The sequence below is a fragment of the Cephus cinctus genome, unplaced genomic scaffold, assembly GCF_000341935.2.
Source record: "Cephus cinctus unplaced genomic scaffold, Ccin1 Ccin1_scaffold1517, whole genome shotgun sequence".
NCBI classification, from domain to species: Eukaryota; Metazoa; Arthropoda; class Insecta; order Hymenoptera; family Cephidae; genus Cephus; species Cephus cinctus.
The window spans coordinates 1,827-20,903 of NW_014333853.1; positions in this window are offsets into that span (position 1 = coordinate 1,827).

The window sequence follows — 19,077 nt, forward strand, 5'->3', positions numbered from 1 at the left end:
CAGTCAGAATATGAAAAGGAGGCAGTGCTTAAAATGTTTGAATGCCATCGCTTTCCCTACTGGGTTTTGATGTTATATCAGGAACACTGACTGAACTGACTGAACTGACTCAACTATTATACTGTACTGTGTTAAATTTATTAACCAGAAATTATTATAAAATAAAAATATAATTATAAAATAAAAAAATGAAAGTCGAAATTACTATAATATATTGACGTTTAAGGTTAAGCTTATTACATAATATTCTGTTATATAAAATCATACACGTAAAAAAGAAAAAAATAGTATTTAAACGTTAAATATCCATTTTCAGGAACTCTCTGTATTATAATTAAACACAATCACACATAAACACCCATACCGGTCAGACTACATATTGCGACGTGTACTTAAAAAACATAATGTGAACCTGAGCCGATAAGAATTTTTACAATTGATAAAATTCGCCGATGTTAAATTAAAATTATTTTATTTATAGATAATATATGCTGATGCATGAATTACGGCGATGAGGAGGTAAACGTATTAGAAGTTCCATTATATCTCCTCCTGGGAGTTATTTCGTCATTTGCAAGATTTCTCGACAATTTAATTAGGCACGTTCTTCCTCGACATCATTAGTTGTTGCGATAGTAAATCCACTCAAGTTATATTCACAATGATTTATTTTGTAATTTTCAACCAGGTTCGTAAGCCTTTGTCGCCTATTGTATGTAAAGAGGAAAAAGTAACAATAAAATAAATAATTAATAAGGGAATTATTGGTGCTTAGTTTTTTCAATATAATGACGGTGTACCGATAGCAACGTTGCATATCGCGTGCTTCGTGTCGGCCGTAAAAAGCAAGAAAGGATCGATCGACAGGTGGATTGGTAAGGTATTTATTACATAAATTTGAGTAGTAGGGATAATCTTTGAATAAAAAGCTACATCTCTTAGGAAACCGAACAATGATATCCAGAATGCCGGTAACATATCTGTTACAATATCTCATTAAAAAGCTTAAGAATGGCGCTTTAAAGTTACCCTGCGGCGGGGAAAAAATTAAAATTTGAACATTTATTAAATTTTGGGACGGAGAATTAATTTATACACCCAATCATTCATGCATTCTGAACATGATAAATTTTTATTATTGGAATTATAATCAGAACGTATGTATGTAGTATAATTTTAATCTTAACTGTTTCTAAATAATTATTAAAATTTAATATTCAATTCAAATTCAACATATACAGATGTAAATATACGGTTATACGTCATGTTATTCACGGGCATTATATCCGCGACATTAAATCCGCGTAACCTAACCTAATCTAACAGACAACAACAATATGGATTACAGAGCCTAATAACTAATAGTCGATGAGTAGTACCGAGTAAAATCAGTAAACTACACTAGGCGTCACTAATGAGTTATCAGCAATTACATACCAAATAGAAATTAACGTTACTATGTATACATTCAAAAACAAAGTATAGAATGAATTACGGATATACTGTCGCATATATAACGCCATGGATATACTGTCGCGCATATTTAATGTCGCGGATATAATGCCCACGGATCTTTTGACATGATACCAAATATACAAAGTGCTTCGTAAATGCTATACACGGTAGGTCAATACTGGTTCAGGGTGGTCTCCTGAGTAAGAATCCATAATTTGTTTGGTCCTACGTTCAGTAGTTTTTCTGCAAGTTTAGATTTACTTCAGCCAATCAGAGGACAGCTTGAGCGAGGTGTCGCGACGCCTTTAACAACGGAAGACTTTACGAGACTTCACTATAGTCGGCTGAGTTCACTGCTACATACATGTGGCAACGATAAACAAATTTAAAGATCCATTTGGTTGTCTGCCGCCCATAGCATTTGTTTCTCGACGGCATCGATGAAATTAAAGCCAACCAGGGATCTCCACTAGATACTGCACCAAACAAAGCACCAGAGAATCGGATTGGAGTAAAACAAATGCTACCGACATTCCATGGACGAAACACATAAGGTGGACATCGGATATTACAATACGTCAAATTGAAAAAATGGACTAGGAGAGAAATGCAAAAACACGTATTCCTTTTTTTCGTCCCAAGAATGAGTATACGAATTTGCAGCTTTTTGGAACTTTCAGTGAAAAAGTTAGGGAGCACTTGTCGACTCCGGATTTTGTAAAAAATACTTCGAATTGAAAAAAACAGTGTTGACCAGAATTTAAATCAGTATTAACCTACCGTGTATGGCATTTACGAAGCACCCTTTATATATACAATATTGCTATGCCGTAAGGTCTTGGTAATAATCTTTGACACGTCTTAATATGAAAATTCCAAAACGTACTTCTTTATTATAATTCGATGTTTACTGTACTTTACTGGGGACTATGACGACTGACTTAGTATGCTCTGCTCGCAAAGCAGCTTAGAAAAAGGTATTCTACAGGTATTTTCATGACTAAGGAACGCAGGACTGCGCCAAGGTGTCGCGCAGTAAGTCTCACTATCTCTCTGCCTAACGAAGGTAAACCGAAGAAGAGAAAACATGTTATTGAAGTAGCGTAAGGATAGAACAATAACCCTATAACAATAATATACATATACTGTGACGTAACAAAACGTGAATTTATTTACTTTTATTATGAGCGCAAACGCAATATTTTTATTTTTATTATATAGCTTCCGATGATGGAATCAGCCAGGCGTCTATGAGCCAAGGGCATTCTGAGGAAATACAAACCAAAGACCAAAAAAGATATTATAAATCACCCGAAGTAGATAATACGTGCGGGTCTCATAGATGAAGCAACGCAAGTATGTAAAAAGTTCAAATTCTCTAATAACGTACGCTCCGCGAATATAAAAGCCAAGCGGAACGGCGAAATAGTCCAGTCGGAATAGCCGAAATTTGGACCGACTTCTATTCAAAGACCCCACCACAGCGCCAATTTTTTCGGAGGTTGTTGAGACCTATGGGAACATGCCCTCAAGTTTTCGCAAAAATCCTAGTTGCATTTTAACAAATAATAATTATTAAAAATTAAAAAATTTTAAATTTTATCGAACCACCACAGCGCCAATTCCTGAGTTTCTCTTTCTCGAGAATCACCGTAGGACGTGTAGTAATCGAATGAATCCTTTTTAGTCCAGTCGGAATATAGTAGACATGCGACTTATTCAAAGACCCCACCACAGCGCCAATTTTTTCGGAGGTTGTTGAGACCTATGGGAACATGCCCTCAAGTTTTCGCAAAAATCCTAGTTGCATTTTAACAAATAATAATTATTAAAAATTAAAAAATTTTAAATTTTATCGAAAGATGCTTTCTACAAAAGTTGTGCGTCATAATCTCCTCTATAAGAAAGTCTTATATAAAAATGACCTAACATTGTTAGTTAAGCAGTTAATTGCAATGAAAAACAAAATTTCTCATTTTGTGTTTTGCATCCGTTATCAGCCATTTATCAACATATCATTTCAAAGTTCATCCATCATCTCGAGAAAACCCTCCCCAAAAGGTACGTGCAAGATTTATTGATCTACGTTATATATTTAAGCAACAATCGCCGATCTACGAAAATCCTGCGTTTTCGAAAAAATTGGCGCTGTGGTGGGGTCTTTGAATAAGTCGCATGTCTACTATATTCCGACTGGACTAAAAAGGATTCATTCGATTACTACACGTCCTACGGTGATTCTCGAGAAAGAGAAACTCAGGATTTAGAAAGGAAAAAGTAAAGGAGTACTGATCCTCCCTGGATAGTCTGAACGGGTTCGTTGGAGTCATAGCGCCTGCAAACGATACCCACCAGCTAAAATAGAAACGAGAGGAATAGAAAGGGTTATGGCCATTGGAAAAACCACCCGGGCACCTTGCCTCTCAAGTCTCCCACACCATATTACCTAAAGGTATCTTGTCAGCGAGTAGATAGCACCACCATTAGCTGTGCACGGTCCCCTGATTCAACAAAAAAACCACTGAATCACGGGACGACACTAGCGTACAACGTAGTGTTGCCACGCTATACTGAACCCCTTCCTAACAGTGGGATTGGTGACCAATATTTCATTGCCAACCATATCTCCTCCAAATACCGGGTGACTGTACGACATTGGTGGATAGCATTGCGCTAGCTTAGCCATATGCCCAACAGAAACCATACCTTACACCAATCAGAACGATCATTCACAAACCACATGGCGTGGCAAGCCATATGATCGGTTCCATAAATCCATGATCCACACCCCCACGAGGGACAAGGTTAAAATCAGAGATTAAATTAAAACAAGCGCTCTCGAACTTAACCCAGAGGTAGCGTAAATAACCATCTGTAGCGAGATAGATAGTTTCTTTTAATAAAAACGCGTATAAAATTTAAAAGGTGACATTGGCATCCAGCGTGGGGCACGGAATAGGTAACAATACTGTGACGTTAATTTTTAACGCCACAAAAGTCTCGATGTAATACTCGCGTGCTTTTGATCACGGGACGCAGTACCGTCCCTCGAGAGATAAAATTCGACTGTACCGGCAAAGAACTTGAGGGTCCCGATTACTATATTTAACGAGATTAGGCTAATTTTTGGTTTACACATTAATTAAATGCGATACGTCGAACCACCATCACGCCGAGGAGGTAACCAGCAGAGAAATCATCACCTTCTCTAACATCGTCAGAGGAAAGCAGCCAGAGGTTACACCAAGGAGCGTGGAAGAACGCCAACGTCAGCAGGCGCCTCCACCTCGTCACAGTCGACCACGAATAAAGTAGGGAGCCAACTAACAGAGAAATGGCCATGGACTACCATTACGTTTCGCGAGTCCCGGTACCGGTGCCCCGTTGAAGGCACCCGTATCCAAGAGGGAGCTCAGGGAGCTTCCCTAGGCCGAGGAGTCACGACCCTCCGCCACTCCAACGTCCCAGAACCCAGAACGGATAACGTCAAGCCAGAACCGGATTGCAACAAATACCCGCCACTACCTGGACGCCAAGATGATACGGCAAGACGCCCTGTCGATCGTCCGTATGTCTCGAGTCTTGCGAAAAGGCGACTTACGGCATTGTATCGTCCGTGGCCTGTGAGAGAACATAGATTTTGCGTACCATCCTTCCCAGTCTCGTTGTTACACGATCCGATGGAAGCTCTGGTTAATACCTATTCTACAATAGAGCATCTCGCGTCGAGTATTTATCAAATAGTTTCTCATTGTTAAGCAATTATCGAATGAGTCCATTGGCATATTTTAAATATTTGCGCGTAAATCATGGTTGGCCGAAAACTTCCGTGTAGGCGATTGGCCCAGTGGGCCCCACTAGACTTACCGTGAGGGAGCTAGCCCCGATCGGTAAGGAGAAAAACCCCTCGAGCGCCATTCTTATACCGCAGCGAGCGGTAGGGAGACGTGAGAGTGTGTCGCGGGGAGTCCATGTGTAAGGACTCGGGTGTCCGACAGACCGCGAGACAATGAATTTTTCTTCCGTCCTCGGGCGATGCCGATCTATTGGATAATCGCGGATTGCGATTATCGGGGTTTCTCGCAGAGAACCATGGCTCCCGGGTTTTTCTTAATATACATGCTAAGCCCGCGGCTACGAACTCTCCGAGCTCCCCACTCACGCGTGCGCCTTTAACCGCGCTATAGCCGCCGTGCGAACTTTAGCAAGGAGCTGTAAATCGTCTTAGGCTCAATAGAAAATTATGATAAAATCTTTTGGAGAATATTGACCAATATTATATGTCCGATTAATGCTTAGTGGATACGTTCCATATTGTTAGCGTCTTTTTAGTGATTCTTCCCCGTTAGTTTAAGTAAAATATTGTAAAATTCCTTCCTCATTTTAATTGATCCGAATTCGAGCGTATTATGTTTCTTGGTGAACCTTTCAACCATTAGAATCAGTTTATTTAGCGTATCGGATTATATAGAGTCACCGATTAGAATTTCTATAGATAAATTAATTGTTGGCTTAATTTATTGTTAGTTATACTTCTTCGCTTGATATATGTTCTACTCCTTTCTTATTTTTACTTGCGCTCTTCTTTCCGCATTTATATCGTAGTAATATCGTTAAATTAACTTCACTTTTGTTTATTTAGAATCCTTTTTCCCTGCTCTGTTAATTTAGCGTAAGCTTTTTGTTAATTTGGTTTGGCTTATCTCGTTTACCATGTCTTGTGCTTTGTCTTGCCGCATATTTGGCTTGTATGAATTTCTTTTGCTATTTTACCTTGATTGGTTTTTGCTTCTTATAAAATATAGTTTCGACAAATTAACCTAAATTAATTGATTTTTCTAATTGATGCTTAACCTCCTCTGTCCCCGCCTGAACGCTGCGACGCTTCCAACTAGCCAATCACCTTATAGGGCATTCAGTGTTAGTATTCTTTAGCGACTCTCTCTCATCCTCCGCATTAGTGAACATCTTACGGATCGGCCTTTGTTCGTTGGTGCATCTCGCAGTGAGATTTTGGTGAACTTAGTGAATGGGAAGCGCGTCTTAGGACTGTTGATATAGCCCCCGCTTCCGTTAGATTATTCGCGAAAAATTTGTGAACGGAGACCCGTCTTTGGTTGTTGGCGCGGTCCTCGCTTCCGTTATATGTTGTAATAGAAATTTTGTTTTGGTGGGACGTGAAAACCTTAATCGCGGAATAAACAAAATATCCCGCCACAAGTACACGAATTCTTACGAGAGCAACAATCGAGACTATACCCGATAAAAGATCTGGGCGCCAGGTATTCTCTAGGAATGCCGATTTCACGAGACAAGTTATCCGGTAACCGCTCTCACGAAAATTCGGTCGCCAACACACTAGCTCAGCCTGTTCACCGTGGAACACAATGATAGAGGGGCAGGGTTCTTGGATTGGGAGCTAGCGAAATGACGAAAGTAACAAAATAGGATTTCAACAAATTATAACAAAGCGCTCTTTATTAGGACCTAAATAAAACAATGAGTGCAGAAAGGTGGACCGCTCGATAGCTAGGTCCCCAATTACGTGAAAGACTCGAGTACGAAAGAACAAAGTTGTGCACTACGATATAGACAATATTAATAATGGGAATGAGATGCCGAAAATCGGTCGCGTATAGATTACAAAAGAAATAGTACTTGTCGTATAAGAGTTGTACGATAGCCCTAGCAACTGTACTACATTGGCGTAGCTAATAGCGCCTCCTTCACGGACCGATAGCCCTAAGGTTGGAAGTATTACGATAGCCTTATTACTAGAGAAAGCTAAGCAATGGCATATCACAGTACATCGGAATTTGAACAGAATAAAGTACAGATATAACAGTAATATGACAATGGTGAATAAAACTAATATTCGCGAGAATTAAATAAATAAGAAACAGGTAAATTTACAGAGGCGTAATTCTTTCAAGGAATCGAAGCAAAGTAAGACGATAGCAAAAGATATACTAAGGTACGTCTCGATATTGAGAAGCAATAAAGATGCGTAGGCTCAGTGGCCACACTCCAGGATCCAGAAAATCACTCTATTAATTAGAACGCAATAATACTAATCTAAATTATACACTTCTTCGATACAATAGTAAGAGAGACGATAACCACGGAATTTTCCCGATTACGAAAATAGTCCCGAGTCGGAAAGATTCGAGAGCGATAACAGACGGCAAGATTGCCGGGAAAATTCCACGTTAATCGAACCTCAGAACTCACCGGTATTAAGCGAATTTTCTAAAACGTCTATTCACCACCACGGACAGCCAGCCAGAGAGCGATATATCAGCTCGCGTATGCTCGGTAGGTGGTGACATCCCCACCCTTAATCTAACGCGTTGGGCCCTCTGCCGAACTTATTCGCGCGCGCGCCACAATTTAAACATGGTTAGGAGTCCCTATACATCAAGATAGGACGATACTCAAAATATAACGTTAGCAGATAACTAACATTACATTATTGATACTATATTAGACGATAGCGATTATCCCCAACGAGGTTCCTTGACTCTGCCTCAGGATGCGGATGCTGTTACTCCATCGAGGTGTACATTTCCCCATCTAAGGGGCCGGTTCTCGACGGTAACTCTTCTGCCCGGGACCAGAATTTTAGGGCAGCCTCCTGGCTAACCCTCGGTAAGATCCTTGGGCTCATCCTCCTCGTCGCCTTGGTTATAGGGGTGCGAAGGCGCATCCTTCACTTGTCGCAGTCGTCTCGGGATGGCTGGACCCTGGATTCTTTCAGCGGCTACCGCTGTTGTTCCTGCGTCCTTAGGAGGGTGTTGTATCTTCTCCCGTCAGCCACCGTCTATCCGAGGCCTGGGAGGCGCACTGCGGAAATAGAGCGCGTCTGGCGCTCTAAGAGAAGTTAAGATACAAAAAGAAAGTCAGTTTATACAAGATACTAGACATTTTTGTAGGATCCATGGAGTGTGTTGCCGTGATGGTGTTTAGAGTGCGTAGCGGTAATGCGTCACGCCTAAAAACGCGAGAGCTAACCCTAGAAATGTGACAGCAAATTTTGCAACGTCACAATGTATTAGTGTTTAGTTTTTAGTGTAAACTGGCCCTTTCCAAATTGGGTAATTTAATTAGTGATAAAAAGAGTGCGTTGCACTTGTGGTTTTCCCACGAGGGATATCCGACGTCTAACCCTTTAGTTAGTGTTTTTGAAAAGTGCGAGAACTAGTAGTTTCGGAAGGAAATTAATATTTTTAATTATAGCACGAGAGAGAGTATCCTTCGGCATTAAAAAAAATACCTGCATTGACCCCCTGTAGCATCACTCTAGGGGGAGTTACACCCCCTTGAAGTGAAAACACGTAATTGGCCATAACTTCCGAACGCGCCGGCCAATCTGGTCCAGTTTCTGCGTGATATCATCTTTAATGATACTGCAGATTTTCACAAAATAATTGTTCTCAGAGATGATCCCGTGGTGGAGATCTCGAGATATCGCAAGCGCACCTGAAGCTTCCCGGCCATTTTTCATTAGGAATGCGATGAAATAGAAGTTTCATATTTATTCCACGTTGTAGGTGAAATTTCAACGATTAAAACGCGCTTTTAAAAATCCAAAAATGAGTTTACTAAGGGGTTAAATTTTTCATTTGAAAAAAAGCCTAAATTTTGCGAGTTTCGCTCGAGGTATTCCGATGACAATCGCTTGGCGCTCGTAGTAGGGTAGTAGTCACCCGAGTACCTCGAACGGAACTTGCAAAATTTAGACGTTTCTTCAAATGAAAAATTTAACCTCTTAGCAATCGCATTTTTGGATGTTTAAAATCGATTTTTAATCGTTGAAATCTCAGCTACAACGTGGAATAAATATGAAACTTCTATTTCATCGCATTCCTAATGAAAAATGGCGGGGAAACTTCGGTTGCGCTTGCGATATTTCAAGATCTCCATCACGGGATCATCTGTGAGGACAATAATTTTGTGAAAATCTGCAGTATCATTAAAGATGATTTCACGCAGAGACTGGACCAGATTAGCCGGCGCGTCGGAAGTCATGGCCAATTACGTGTTTTCACTTCAATGGGGTGTAACTCCCCCTAGAGTGATGCTAGAGGGGGTCAATGGAAATGTTTTTTTAATACCGAAGGATGCTCTCTCTCGTGCCATAATAAAATATGAATTTACTTCCGGAACTACTAGTTCTCGCACTTTCCAAAAACTTCTAAAATGCACTATTTCACTCCAACCCCTGCAGTTTAGCCATTCTGTATCCGATCGGGATAAAACTCTTACCATTCGAACGGGAAGGAAATATCCTAAAAAATATGCTTATGGTTTTTTGAAATCGGTCATAGTTTCGCAGAAATACACAAAAATTCAAGTGTTCCACTTCAGTTTCCCATTACTGTATAAAAATTTATAAAAAATGTAATCATATATTTATTGTTAACTAGAAAAGATTTATAAATAAACAAACTATCAAAATGTATGCTTGAAAGAATATATTTCAAATATTCAAAAGAATTTTCCAAATTAGTTTTCCATTTTTCAAAAAAGTGTTTATTATTATTCAATCAGTGAAAATAATTACGTTTTTTTAAATCACACAGGGTACATGTCACAACGTAGGTTCAAACTGGATCGAAGAGCACTCATTTTCATTCTGAATAAATGCTTTATGGTCTGATTTTTTTTTAATTTTTGTTATATCACTTTATTTAAAAGATACATCCTTGTGCCAATAATCTTATAGTGAAAAAATGGAATTGTGGTAATTTGAGTAGAAAAATTCAAATTATTCTAAAACTGAGAACCTAATTAAAATTCTAAAAAATGCATGGCATAGAGTGTTTGTTTATAAAGAAAATGAGCCATCTTCGTTCAGATTTCATAACAGAGTTCCATATCTCTTTACCCTTTGATTCATAAACATACATATATCACAAAGAACAATTCGACTATTTTGTTCTTATAAAACGCGCAGAGTCTTTTACAAAGGTTAGTTTGTATTTATATGTTTTGATTGTTGGAAAATGGCAAGACGGGTTAGGCAGCTACAGCTCCGTGAGCTTCCCATTGTGGAATATTATGACAGCGAGAGTGATTCGAAGGAAGATGAAGAACTGAGTGAGTTTTCTTCGTTGATGAACTGGAAATGGAAATCTCAGACGAAGGTGAGGAAGCATAACCATATGATCCGATACACTGCAAATTAGAAAAGCAAAAACGATCCAAGATAAGGATCTGAATTTTGTATCTGTTTTTGGCAGGTGAAAGGATAAGTTTTACCAGACGGTAAAAAGAAATGAAATTTCTAGGAGATACTTCCTTTACATCGAATATTTTTACGATGAATTTTAAATTGAAAGTATTGAAATTTTGTTTATCATTTTTGATTGCATTATTCAAAGAATATTTGATATGGATATTGATAAAATGATGATTCTCTGTCTTACGGAGAAAATATTTTTGTAACGAATGATATACATGGAATTCATAGAAATCAGAATACTATTATTATTATGCTAGGCGAACCACATTAATTGGATATTTGTGTTTCCGACACGATACGTTGAGTTTCATAACATTACAGCATGTTTGATACCACAAGTTGCATGCCAGGATACACAAGACTGGAGGTGAAGCTGTTTTGAGGTTGATGCCAAAACTAAAACTAACATTCTCGCAGCCTGCTTGCATTTATTTAATTAGTACGCGAACCAATTGCTTCTGACGTCGGAAGTTAAAACGCTCAACGGAAAGAGCAATTCTCTAGTAGAGTCACAGTAATGAAATGGTATTATACAGGGTGGCAAAATAAATGTTACAGAAACTAAAATTTTCTATTTCTAAATGAAGCAAGGGAACTAAAAAAATCAAACGGTGTTATACTCTGAAAAACATGCGGTTTTATTTACTGTTAGTGAAACTCCTCATCGAAGTACATAAATTGTTAATTTAAACGAAAATTATAAATTCCAATTGCAGCACAGAAACAAAGCACTTCATAGTAAACGTTTTCGAAATATGCTCCATCAAAACTTTAGCTGATTCCTTATCGAGTACTACTTAGCGGGTCCGTTCATTTCTTGACATAAATTTGCGTTCATTATGCCAATCATCAAATTCAAAACCAATGTCAACTTTCTATATAGATTTGGAAGTAAGCTATATAGAGCTTATTAACGATAATTCGTCAATAATAATCACGGTAAAAGCAATTTTAGAATAAAAGCGAATCCACAAATTGATCAGCATAAGCGATTTCAGGATCTCAGCATCTGGAAAGATATAAACCAATATTAGTTCAATAATAAATTAATGAACTGTACAGTTTTCAGGAGATCTATCTGTAGATTGGTGAACGCTGGTATTTAATTCGAAAGACGATTCATGCAATATGCTATGGAGGAGATTTGGTGGACCAGGGTCACTTCTATAAAGTATCTGGAATGGTGAAAGGATAGTTAGAATGTTAATACGAGATAAGGGAAGTTAGAATTGCAATTTATAGGAAGCAGAACTCACCAGAACATACCAAGAGAGACTGTGGAGGCTTTCAACCGAAATGCCCGGATAATTCCAGCATCTTGGTATGTACATATATGTAGTCTCGGATTGGTGATGGGGAATGTTGAGTTTAGTTTACGGTTTTCTTCTTACAGATTCATTAAGTATCTGGAAGGGTGAAAATAATTGTCAGGACGTTAACATAAGTTGAGGGAAGTTGAAATTGTATTTTAGGAAAAGCAGGACTCGCCAAGAACTGTCCAGGAAAAATATAATAGAGCTTTCAGCTGGAGTACCAGGATAACTCCAGCATATCAGAATACTCAGTCTCGGATTGGTCGACTGGGGATGGGAACATCGGTGACAGAGAATGTTCAATTTAGATATTTGGTAGACCAGGGAATGTTTCGTCTAGTTAACGGATCTCTTTAAATGTGATGGAGGATAATTTGTGGATCAGAGTCACTTCCTGCAATTTCAGTTAGTATCTGGAAGGATGGAAATAATTGTCAGGACATTAAAGTAGGTTGAGGGAAGTTGAAATGACATTTTAAGGGAAGCAGGACGCAGAGGGATTATCTACAGGATCCGTGAATAGGAAGTTCAGCAAAAGTACGGGAATTATCATGTAAAAGCGTCAATGGGTACTTTAGTTGGAGCACAGGAGTTGTCTGGAGGAACCGTCAATGGAAAGTTCAGTTGGAGGACAGGAGCTGTCTTGTAGAACCGTCAATGAAAACTTCGGTTGGAGCATAGAAATGGGTCTGGAGGAACCGTCAAGGGACGTTCCACGAAGAACAATCGTGTGTTGCGTCTGTTGTTATCCTGGGAAATGTCATTTCCAGAGTCGAGATTTATTGTAGGAAATGCTTAAATTGATAATCAACTACTTCCTGACAGTACGTCAGGCGACTGACGAAGCCCTCACGTTCCGTCTGCAAGTGGATCAGTGACGCCGTATTTCATTCCACAATTATCCTGCTCTTCAGTTCTGTGAGAGTGCGGCAGGATGAGACGTAGATATTGAGGATGAGGATTTTAAATGCTCTCATAAAAAAATTCAGAGGATTCAGATCCAGCAAACTTGGTGTCTGTAACTAACCCCTTTTTCAATCCATCCATTTGGAAAGACCTTGTCTAAGTATTGCTTGACTCTTCCAGAGGCATAGGCTGATGCTACATCATGCTGATAAACGACGGACTGTCCTGGACACAGGCATCGAATCTGGTCCCTAAGGATGCCAGCCCATACATTCAGCTTCTCTGGGTACTAAATGTTGGGTGTCCTGATCGTTTGAGAATCCTGCTGCGACTACACGCGAGTATTTTGCCTATTTGGCTCTCCGTCGAGTTGGAACGTGTATTTGTCGGAGAAATATATTCTCTTGGTGAAGGCTTCTTCCACGTCACACAGAATGTGACGCATTACTCAGGATCCAGCTGCAGAAGTTCCTGATGCACCTTAACACTCTCGAGACACTTCTCTCGTCTATCTGCATTGATTATACTCATACAGTGATTATGATGACTGAAATGCTGACTTGTCCTCCGTTAATCATAATAGCACTTATGTTCGCCGGCTATTTCAGTGCTTTAACCTCTACCTTGTCCCGTATTACTCTACACACCACACAGCTATATTCTCTACTTGGTTGGACTTATGCCTAGTGGACTCGATTGATAGTGTTGCGGACCACGGGCAACATCCTCTCACCTTTCTCTCGGCCCACGATTAATTTATATAAAATATAAAAGTATGACTAAATCAGTCTCTCGGCCATCTACGATTACGTGTCGAAATTGGCAGGGATTATTAAATCATGAATTTCTTGAACAGCTTAATAATTTAGACTGGACACCCCTTATGGGCTGTAATAATGTTGAGGATAAGACCGTCTTTCTAAATGGACAGCTAGCTAATATCTTAGATGTGTTTGCTCCCTGGTGAAATATTTGTCTTAAACGACCTTCTGTTCCTTGGATAACTTGTCACCTCCGTAAATTAATACAATCTCGTAATCGCTTTCGCGATGTAGCTAGGCGAACTCGCTTTACTTCTGCTCATCAGGAGTATAGATGCCTCCGAAATCGTGTCAAAACCTTAATAAGAAATGCGAAATCTGCATATTGCACCGCACGACTTTCTCAATTCAGAGACCCTAGGCAGATCTGGCCAGAATTGCGCCGCCTTGGCATTGTGCACAGCAAACGCTCCACAATTACTTGCGCGTCCCCTGAAGAGTTGAACGACCATTCCTGTTCGGTTTCCGGTGCTTCCTGCCCACCTTGTCCCGAGACCTGGCTGGTATCTGAGGACTGTGATGACGGCAAGTTTTATTTCTCGCACATAACATTAGATAATCTCATTATGCAGCTCAAATTTTCTGATACACGTGTTGCTGGACACGATGGTTTCCCTGGTTGTTACTTGAAACACTGCGCAATATCTCTTGCCCCTGTGCTCTTTATAATAAGAATCTTTATAATACGTCGTTGCACAGCTCAACCTTTGCAACTGCATGGAAAATGTCGCTAGTTACACCAGTACCTAAGAATTCCTACCCATCGGAGCCCAGTGACTACAGACCAATCTCTCTTCCCTGCGAGTTGTCGAAAGTGCTTGAGAGGCTTGTTAGGAAGGTATATGGTGGAATTTCTTACATGAAGTGGTTTCCATGATCCCTCCCAGTTTGGTTTTGTAGCAGGGGGCTCTACTCAGGCTGCGTTGATTAAGGTAACAGATGATATACGCCTAGCAATTGATAACCGTAAGATAACTATTTCAGTCTTTTTTGATTTCTCCAAAGCCTTTGACACTGTAGACCACGGTCTACTTCTTAATAAGCTTAGTCTTCTGAAGTTCTCTCGACCTGTCCTAAGATGGTTTTGGTCTTATCTGACTGATAGAAAGCAGGCCGTGCGCACCTCCTCTGGTATCTCCACTTGGTCGGCATTCACATCGAGGGTGCCTCAGGGTTCTATCTTAGGTCCTGCGCTTTTCTCTCTTTATATCGCTGATCTCAATGCTCACATTCAAAACTGCTCTTTCATAAAGTACGCGGACGATCTACAGATATATTCTCCCTGCTCTATTACTAATATAAATGAATGCGTCGCTAACGTCAATGATGACATTAAACGTATATGTCAGTGGGCCAGGACTAACAAATTACAGTTAAACCCATCCAAGACTAAGGCTATGATACTTGGGTCATCGAGGTATCTAAATACCCTCAACCCTAAAAGTATTACTCCCATCAATGTGGATGGTACCTCGGTTCCGTATGTCGACAGTGTCAATTGTCTGGGCATCATCATCACACTGTCACTGAACTGGCGTGAACAGGTTACTATCACCTGCAATAAGATACACAACACTCTATACCAACTGAGGACCAATGGGCAATGTCTACCCAAATCTCTCAAAAAGATAAAGAAGAGTCCAGAGTCTGATACTGCCACTGATTGACTACTGTGCGCTAGTCTTCTTAGACATCACTGTTGAGGAGGATACCAGGCTGCAGGTGTTCCCTCAAGAAGGTCTTTGATTTCTTCTCCAGAAGAACTTTCATGGACATGTTCCGTAAGCAACTTTTGAGCTCGATTTAGTTTGCTAATCGTCAAAATTGCAGTTATTCTCTCTCCTGATGAAACGCAAGCAGTAAGCCAACAATCACTGCATTTTCGAAATTGACGAGTGCTTCTCAATGAAATTATCAAGAAATTCGATACTTCGTCAATTTGCAATATTTACCAAAACCGCTTTATGGCCTTTTGCCTCTATGTATGTCGATGAGTTCTTGAATTTCCTACGATTGAATTTCTTCCTCATACGTTTGTTTAGTCAATTTACGATTTTTCAACCACGTTGGTCTTGCCCACCATAACTCGTCGCTTTCGAGTTTATCACGGCTAACACCGCAAGAAACTAAATCGGATGAATTTTCCTTGCCGCTCACGTGATCCTACTGAGTTCAAGGGAATGATAATTGAATTTCGCTGACGTGGTTCGAAACAAAGGTTTCCCATCGAAATGCTTCTTTAACAATCCACGCTAGAACAACCATGGAATCCGCTCATGCTCGAATGTCCGCGAACTCGATATTTAATGCTTTCTTGAAGACAGAATTCAAGTCTAGGTAGAGTTATTTTTTCAACTGGAGCAAAGCATGATTTCGAACATAGCAACCTTGCTTTCCTATTACCTCTGCATCTTTGGACTGAATATACAGACGCACAGGGTAGGCTGTTTCTGAAACATCGCAAAATCGGTGAATTTATCGTCGAGTCGGATCCTTGAGCTGTAGAATTCTTCGTGGTACTCGGATAGTTCCCACCGTATGAACGTCCCTGACTTACAAGGAAACCCCCCCAACCCGACCCCACCGATTTCAATAATTTTTTGATATGTTGTAGTACTCGACAAAATAAGAGACACGTATTTTTTTTTGTGTGCTGACATCCACTTTAAAGGGGTGAAAACGACCCCTGAAATTCACCCCCGAAAATCGTTTTTTCATCATATCTCGACTTCTAATTAATATTTTTTAATAAAACCAAGTGGAAAATATTTGTCATAAGAAGTCGAAGATATGAGGTTTGTTAATGACCCAAGGGGTTGCAACCCTTATTTTATATTTTGAAAAAACTATATTTTTTATGCTCTTTTTCTGCATAAAAACCGGGGTATGCGCTCAAAAAAATAAAGAAAAGCGTTTCCGTTAACTCCATCAAATATTTCAGTTGGGGTGTTTCAGGATTTTTCAAAGGGATAAAAACCACCCCTAAATTTTACCCCCGAAAATTGTTTTTTATCATATGTCAGATTCTAATTGATATTTTTTAATAAAACCAAGTGGAAAATATTTGTCATAAGAAGTCGAAGATATGAGGTTTGTTAATTCCATTCATTGTACAACTCCGGTGGAAATAAACTATCCCATTCGAAGTCGTGAGACCAAGTTTCCTGCATTATCGTAAGCTTCGCTCTGATGATAATAGGCTCGATGAATCCAAGAAGGTCAAAACGTTTGGATATTGCTGATAAGATCTTTCGCTTCGTGTCCAACCTCGATTTCAATTGAAAACTGGAACTCATTTTTCGATGGCAACCATTGTAGGCTCAGAGTTTTCAGAGTCGCCTTCATCGATGGTTAACGGTGAATTCTCGTCTCTCGATTGTCATATGCTCGCAACGATTTCTTCATGGTTTGAACTCCAGTTGTGCATTTCAAATCCTCCTCGTCGCAGTAACTGTGTTAGCTGCTCACACAGATCTTTCGCTTCTTCTTTGATACTGTTCGCGCTCGTAAGAACATCGTCTACATAGAAATCTTGAAGAACAACGTCAGCCGCTGCTGGGAAACTGTTTTCTTCATCTATCGGTAATAGTCGAGTCTTCTGATCGCTAAATACGGTGCACAAGCTTGGCCTCGACTCGTCGACCGAGAATCTCCAAAGGATTATCTGGAAATCACAATTGCGCGGGTTCATAAAAACCTTTTGGTACGTACGTCTTTTGTACATCCACCGTGAGAGCTACTTTGTGCAATCTAGATCTCAACGGAATCTCTAACAAATTATCTTGCATCGTCGAACCAGCCAGGAGAATATCGTTCAAAGATTTTCCAGAACTAGTCTTCGCGGATGCGTCCAATACAACTCGCAATTTAGTTGTCGTGCTTGTCTCACGAGTTGGTGACAAACACCATGTTATTGCGTATACAACGGTTTGTCTAGTCGCGAGCTCATTAGAGAGTACCAGGGATATGTGTCCGAGCTCGATGTAGTATCATATGAATTCCGCATAACGCTTTGGCAATATATCATTGCCTTTGAATCACCGTTCGTGTGATAACAATCGTCTGTCCATTATTTGCCGAGATTCCACCAACTGGCTTTTTAAGGGAGTGTTCTGTTTTTCAAGGTCCAAAAAAAGCTTTTTCTTGCTCCGTAAGCCGAAAGTACCGTCTTCCCGACCGCATTTGAGTCCGGGAAGAGCCACTTTTGTGGCCTGCTTGCCTACATGTAAACAAATGCAAACAAGTGAATGTTCAATCATAAACACTAAGCGCCTATGTTTTTACTCAACTCTTCATAACCGTAAATTTGTAATGTCAGTTGAATAATGAAAAACGGGAAGACGGTACTTTTGGCTTAGGGAGCAAGAAAAATAGTATACGACCTATGGCCAAAAAGTTAAATGCCCTGGCGTATGTGATATAAAGGCCGAGGCGAAGCCGATGCTTTAATCCAACTTTCTGGCCTAGGGTCGTAATATACTATTTTTCGGAAATTTTTTTGAAAGGGAAAGAAACAACTGAGCTTTGTAAACTTTTAGGTATATTTAAACATTCATTTCAAGAGTAAAAAAATTTTTTTTCCTCATAAAATTATAAAATACGACGGATTTATCACCTGACGATTCCTGGAGCGCCTTGTCACTGCAGTCTCCCATTCACGGGAAAGATTCAACTCGTAATTCTTGTCAGAAATGATAAAATCAAAATGTTTTTAATTCTCATATATTTTTCTTCTGGATCAACTAAAAAAAGGCAGAAAAAAGCGCTAAACTATAAATTTCTTCAGTTTGAAAAGAAAAATGTCATTTAAAAAAAATTGACTTTAACGTGCTATAAAAACTATTTAAACAGACTTTATTAAAAATCTTTTTAACTCACCTAGAAAATAATTTAATATTAAAGAGAATAAATTTTGGTTTGGTTCAACAGGTCACATAGTTTTTTACTATCACGCCAGCCAATTTTAAAAAATCGTAAAAATGAAAACTGGAGAAAACGTGCTTTAAAGTTTTCAATAGGAGAAAATATGAATTATTGATTACTTATACCAATGAATTACTAGTCAACTATTCCTGCTCCGTATAGTAGTATTTCTGCTTGTTCAAATAGGCAAAAATATCAATTTTTTGGACCTTATAAAGCAAGACAATCCCTTAAGTCGCGAAATGCAGACGAACCACAAATCGTCCAAAGCTCTGGCACGTTACAGTTTCGAACAATTCCTCGCATTTTTGTTCGTTCTTAGACCTTGCTTGGGTCGTGATAACAAGGATCAGCGAGCTTAATTGTGCTAATTCGCTTGAATCGAACTTAAAAGATGGCAAATTGTTTGTAATCG